At 37.2% G+C, this 6,580-nt stretch overlaps 1 pseudogene across 1 annotated transcript in view; it reads right to left on the reverse strand.

Moving 5' to 3' along the window:
* LOC309972882 (transmembrane protein 180-like) overlaps positions 1–5,317 on the reverse strand; it is a 33,214-nt pseudogene extending 27,897 nt beyond the window's left edge. Inside the window, exons 1-3 of the transcript in view lie at positions 5,292–5,317; positions 3,860–4,034; positions 2,126–2,880 (exon numbers count right to left, since the gene is read on the reverse strand). The product of the transcript in view is annotated as a transmembrane protein 180-like (transcript). The remainder of the gene's footprint in view (positions 1–2,125; positions 2,881–3,859; positions 4,035–5,291) is intronic.
* Between the last annotated feature and the right edge of the window lie 1,263 nt (positions 5,318–6,580).

Here is a 6,580-nt window from a genome sequence, read left to right on the forward strand (position 1 = left end):
TATTTGGCAATAAAAAGGAATGAAATACTGATACCACAGCAACATGACTGAAGAATCCAGACCAAAAAATAGTACGTATTGTATTATTCCATTTATATAAAAATCTAGAAAATGCAAACTAAGGAAGAATTAGAGGGAGGGATTACAAGGACAATTTGGAGAGCGATGAGTACGTCTACTATTTTGATTGTGGTGATGGTTTCATGGTACCTACATAGGTCAAAATGTACCAAGTCGTACAGTTTAAATATATGTAGTTTCTTGAGAGTCAATCATACCTCAATAAAACCGTAACCAAAAAACTACCTTATTTCAACTCATTTTTTTGTTTTTTTGAGATTATGAAATGTTCTAAACTTGACTGTGGTGGGAGTTCCCTTGTGGCCTGGTGGTTAGGATTCCAGGCTTTCACTGCTTTGGCCCAGATTCAATCCCTGTTCGGGGAACTGAGATTCTGCAAGCCATGTGGCACGGCCAAAAAATTTAAAAATAAACAAAAATAAAATTGACTATGCTGATGGTTGCTCATGTCTGCGAATATACTAAAAACCACTGAATTGTATACTTTAAATGGGTGAATTAATTGTATGGTATGTGAATTACATCTCAATTAAACTGCTTAAAAACATCTATCTATTGGGAATTCCCTGGTGGTCCAGTGGTTAGGACTCTGTGCTTCCACTCCAGCGGGCACGTGTTCGATCCCTGGTCAGGGAACTAAGATGCCATATGCCACTGGGTGTGGCCAAAAAAATAAAAATATCTATCTACTTTTTTTTTTTAAATTTATGTAAGAGTTTAACAAACTTTTTTTTACCTGGAGGAGATACTATAGGCAAGTACATGATTAAAAGTGGGAATGTATATATAGCCTAGAATCTGACAATAGCAAGTAGAAACAAGAACTCAAACAGCTCCCCATTCTGGGTCAGCAAACAGCTTGAAAAACCTCAAACTGCCATGAAGCGGGAGCATCATTTTACTGTGTACACATAGTACCTGAGACTATACTGATAAGCCAAAAATGCTACTCTATGTGGTAAATTCTGCTAAACAGACCACATAAACACAGTACACTTTAGAGAGAGAATCTTAAAGTGCACGACTCTAAAGGCCTCTGAGCCTCCCTTTTCTCATTTGGCAGGATGGGTCTTTCAAAGGTAGTTGTCAGGATTACACGAGATAACGTATACAATGTACCTGGCATAGTCCATCGCACATGGTAAGCACTCAGAAAATGTGAGTTACCAGTATTATGGTATATACAGTAACCAAACTATGATAAAGGCCTTGAGCTAATGGCAGAAAGGCAAATTCTATCCCTCATACTTTGCTTAAGAAAGTGTGACAACATTTAGAACATTTCAGAACTACTTCTACCCCACATGGTTTAAATCTTTTGGAAAGTTAGTAAACAGTAAAAACTTGTCTATCTAGAATAACTTATTCTCTGAAGAGTATAGATAACAGATTTTAATTGTGAAAACAGGAAAAACCCATATCATAGGCTAGGTTAAGTCATATCTTTAGAGGATATATTTAGGTTAAGGGAAGCAATTTTATTCATCAACTCTCCAAATCGTGTAATAAACAACAGGCTGGTATATTTTTTGGAGGATACACCCTCTACAATAATGGTCATGGCCATGGAATTTTACTAACGCTCTGGAATTCTAGGACTCCAGTCTTTTAGCCAAGTGTTTCTGAAACCTGGCTTCAGGAATCCATGATCAAGTAACTCTTCTTCTTTGTAACAGTCACAGGAATCTTAAATGTCAGGATAAAGCAAAATGACAGGCTCACAGGAAGCCATGTATTCTCCTCCGTAGTTGTGTGGAGGTTTAAATGAGGAAGCTCAGGAGAACAAAATTGAAAAGCTAAATGTTTAAAATATTACATTGCTCAGCTTTCTTGGGTGCTCCTTCCTTTTTTCCTTGCATCTCTTGCTTTCCATTATGTTTCTACAGAATCTTGTATAATTTCTGGGACTCTGAATCTTTGGGTCTCTTAATAAATGTGAATCATTTTTTCCAACTACTGATATAATCAGGTTTTTAATTCCTCAGCCAGGTAAGAGTTACCTCTTTAATCCCTGTAGGAAGATACATGAAGAATCATCACATACCTGTGGGCAGATAAAGCCTGATGCCCCTTATGGAAGAAGGAAGAACATCCTTAGGAATGAGATTATCAACAGAGATCATCATGAAGTTACTGAAGAAGGTTAAATGGCAGACTTGGAAGAAATTCATAGTCAGAAAAAGGCGAAAGTTTTTCTGGATCAAGATTTGTCTCATCAGTGAGATGATGGAGGTCCAGGGGAGATCCTATTCAGTTTCTGAGAAAGGGTTTTCCTCAGGGCTTCTTTTAGGTTCTAAGTGACTCACGTGGCGCATGCCAGTGTAAAGGCTGGCAGTAGCAAGAATAGCATGACAACAGTGATGGCCTGAAAACTGAGCAAAATTTCCATGTTATCAGAGATGAGACCACAGAAAAGGATACTGGTAGATCCTACCAGTGATGCCACTTGGTTGATTTTAATAAGCTGAAGCCGACTAGTGAAATTAGTGAAAATAATTTAAATAATTAGCCGACTGGTGAAATATCTAGTGAAAATTTCTGCAAACAGTACACACTGGGCTTGCTGAACAAAGGTAAGCGTGCTATCAAAAGCACGTAATGATACCACCACGTGAAGCCCACTAACCCAGTCACCTTCATGATAGTACTTCCAAGGGAGCCAAGGAAGCAGGAAGGCTATTGCATATAAAGGGCCACCACACAAAACAGAACTATGATATTGGAACAGCAGTCAGCCTAACAGTTGTTGTGAAAATATACACTCAGGTTGTTAAGAGCATTCCAAATCATTAAAATCATCTAGGAGAAAAAAAAAAAAAAAACACCACAGGATTATTTTAGTATATACTGATGAAAATGACCCCTGAATTTTTAATTAATGTGAAGTAACCAAAGTTGATCAGTTGAAAAAAAAAAAAAAAGCTCATTGCTTCCAGTATCTGTAGGGGGTGTACATACTGAAATATTAATAATAACAGCTAATACTACCTCTCAAAAACAGTGTACATTCACTTTGTGTTTAGGCAAACAAGTTTTTACATGAATTATTTCATTAAATCCTTAAAACAACCCTATGAAGCAGGTACTATTATTATCCCTGCTTTACAAGGAAACTGAGGGCCAGATATGTTAAGCAACTTGCCAGGCTAATAAATGACAGAGCCAGGGTTTGAGCCAAGGCAGATGACCCCAGAGTCTGTGCTTTCAATCATTACGCTACAGTGTCTCCCCACAAGGCACACAGCCATGCCTCTGCAAAGAGTGATGGCCTGTTTACAGACCATGGCACAGTTTTACATAATTTCATTAGGAAAGGTTAAAATATTAGTGTTTGCCATCTCAAAATGGCAAAAACACTTATTAGATCAAGGATGTTGTTGTTGGTAATAAACAAGTAACATTATAAACCATACGGGTTTTTAAGACCATGAACTCTATCCATCCTGAACATCTAATTGGTAATGAGTTACAATAAAATTTGTGAATACCATGGGTCATTTCAAAACATAGAATATCTTAATAATTCTAATTTTTCCACATAAGGGAATTTTCCAGAGAACCAAAAGCTTACCCTTTAAACTCTAAAGATGTTGTGTTTTGACAATCTTTCAAAAGTCTCTTTGCCGTTAAACAGAGGATCTTGGACATGGATAACCTCCTCTTGATAACTCTTTCAGCTCATGAGGAATCAGCTCCTTGCAAAATCACAGCAAGGCACAACTATGAGGAAGGAGAAACTCTGTCCTAAGGTGAAAGGACAACAAGGGCTCCATCTCACCTGCACTTGGTAAAAGGCCACTTCTGAAATCTTGTACAGGTGTAAAAAAGCCTTTACATAGCAGAAATTGAAGATAGAATTTAGCATTTCAGCCCCTAATGTTATCCTAGAAAATGCCCAAGCAATGGTTTTGATATTTTAAAATGCCATTTTCCACACAGAGGAATTCTTCTTCCTTTAGTAAGAAAAAAAAGAAATGGTTAAAATTCACTGCTTGCATACAATAACTGATGAGTGGCAAAATTCCACTGGACACTAGTTAATTTAAATAAAAGTTCAAAACCACTAGCTGTGAATACGCAACGAGATTTAATACTTTACTTTCTTATCCACTCACTCAACAATTTGTGAGATGTTGCCAGGAACCCTAATTTGCATAGAGTGTGGCTTTACTTGAATATATCTTTAGTATCTCTTCTAACTTATAAAAGTGAAATATATTCAAGAGTTTAGACATGTTTAACTAGTGGTCAGGGAGATGTGTTTATGGCAGTATTATCCTCCCTACTTGGGAGGTTACAACAGAAAAAAAAACAATGAAGTGACATCCTTTAGCAAGTGTCAAAGAGAAGGAATAACAGCAAGCCTTTCATCTTAGCATAAAGTTGTCCATTCAGTAGTACAGACTTGTACTGGGAGATTTATTTTTGATCTTCTCCTGACATTCTATGTAACTTTGGCCCAAAGCTAAGATGGATATAGAAAGAACACATTTTGGTCCTTGCTCTGATGTAAATGTTCCTCTTAAATCTGGCAAATTGTCTTACCCTTTCAGGGACTTGATTTTTCCAGGGACTGGAAAACAGGAAAAGGTTAACCAAGCAAGAGGTAGGTATAGACTCATCTTGCTTTTTTAATCTTGACTATAGTTTTAAGATAACACCATGGGGACTTCCCTGGCGGCACAGTGGTTAAGAATCCACCTGCCAATGCAGGGGACACGTGTTCAAGTCCTGGTCTGGGAAGATCCCACATGCCACAGAGCAACGAAGCCCGTATGCCTAAACTACTGAACCTGCGCTCTGGAGCCCACGAGCCACAACTACTGAGCCCGCGCACCTAGAGCCCGTGCTCCGCAACAAGAGAAGCCACCGCAATAAGCAGCCCGTGCACCACAATGAAGAGTAGCGCCCACTCACCACAACTAGAAAAAGCCCACATGCAGCAACGAAGACCCAATGCAGCCAAAAATAAATAAATTAAATTTAAAAAAAAAGATAACACCATGATTTTCCTGTTTTATAATGGGCAGGTCTCCAAAATCTTACTGAAGCAGAAAACAAAAATATTCAGATAATTCGAGAGATGTTACCTGCTTAAACAATTCTTGGGAATTAAGCAGGAACCTCAGTCTATATTACCCAATTTCTTAGAGAAGGGGAGAGCAAGTTAGAAGGGGGAAGTGGGTATCCGGCTCAAATGATCAAATTACCTAAGTGCCTGAGTTTCATTTTGCATCGGGTAGATACAAGAATGATTTTAATTCTATGGCAAGTAGAGCCCTAGAATTATCAAAAAGGGTTATGAAACCCATATGCAGACCAAGCATTGTCTGTAAACAGAATAAAGAATATTTTGCCCATTTGTGTACTAGCTTTCTTAAAATGTTTGTAGATTCTGCTGTAATGATACAATACAAATACTTGAACTGTTATCATTATGCATTCTCAAACTCTTGAAAAATACAAGTACTATTATGTGGAGGTCAGCCAACATTTCTGGCTTTAAAGGTAATTCTCAGGTTTGAAAACGCTGGGAAGTACTGTTGAAGACCTCACTCTAGGGAGTTACTTTTTGGCATAAGTGAGAATGAAGATTGAAGCTGAGGCCACAGGGTTACTAAGAGAGCCAAAAACAAGGGAGTCCGTAGAACCAAAAGCCAAGATACAAATTTAGCCCACCAAAATCTAGGCACTCTTTCTTAGTTTTATTTCAGGCATGCTAAAACAAGAAGCATGCCACACCCTCTGAACTGATCTATCATTAAGTCAGAAGGCAGGTATTTATAAACTCACAATTTTGCAAAGAATCATAAGCTTGCTTAGTTGAGTTCAAATTTTTTTTAAAGATTTTGAGTTAAGCACCCATCCTGTCTGAAACATAAGGTTTATGTGATATATATATATATATATAAATATATATATATATATGGTGAATATAAGGTTTTAATAACATTACAAAAAACTCCATAGCCTAAACTTCTGTTTATATATATTGAGAGGAGGAAGTAAAAATCTTCCTTATTTCTATCCGCAAAAGGAACTATCAGTATTTTGCTTTATTTTCATCGTAATAAGCACTTATTTCAGTAGGTATCAAACTGAAAATCACCACTTAAGAATCTTTTTAAAGCCAACACTACTATCTAAAAACTCTCCTTACCTGATTTTACTATAGCAACAAAACACCAAAGAACAAGAATAGTGTATCTTTACAACCAGGAATAAAGGATTTCTGAAACTGGTTCTTCTGTAACACAAAATGTTTTATACAGAAGAGTTTAAAAGTAGCAAAATGGTGTAATGATTAGGGTGGGCAGGTGCACAAAATACTGGTGAATTATTAAATGAAACCCAAAACCCTCCTTTTAGAATCAGCTTGGGTTGTTATTCACTAACCTATTACTAAACCAAATAATAATGTTGCTGAAGAGGCTGCTTATGATTGCTTCTCAGCTATGACTATAGACTCTAAAAGAATGATGGAAACCCCTCCAAAGCA

The sequence above is a fragment of the Leucopleurus acutus genome, assembly GCF_964270905.1.
Source record: "Leucopleurus acutus genome assembly, chromosome: 16".
In the NCBI taxonomy this organism is placed as follows: domain Eukaryota; kingdom Metazoa; phylum Chordata; class Mammalia; order Artiodactyla; family Delphinidae; genus Leucopleurus; species Leucopleurus acutus.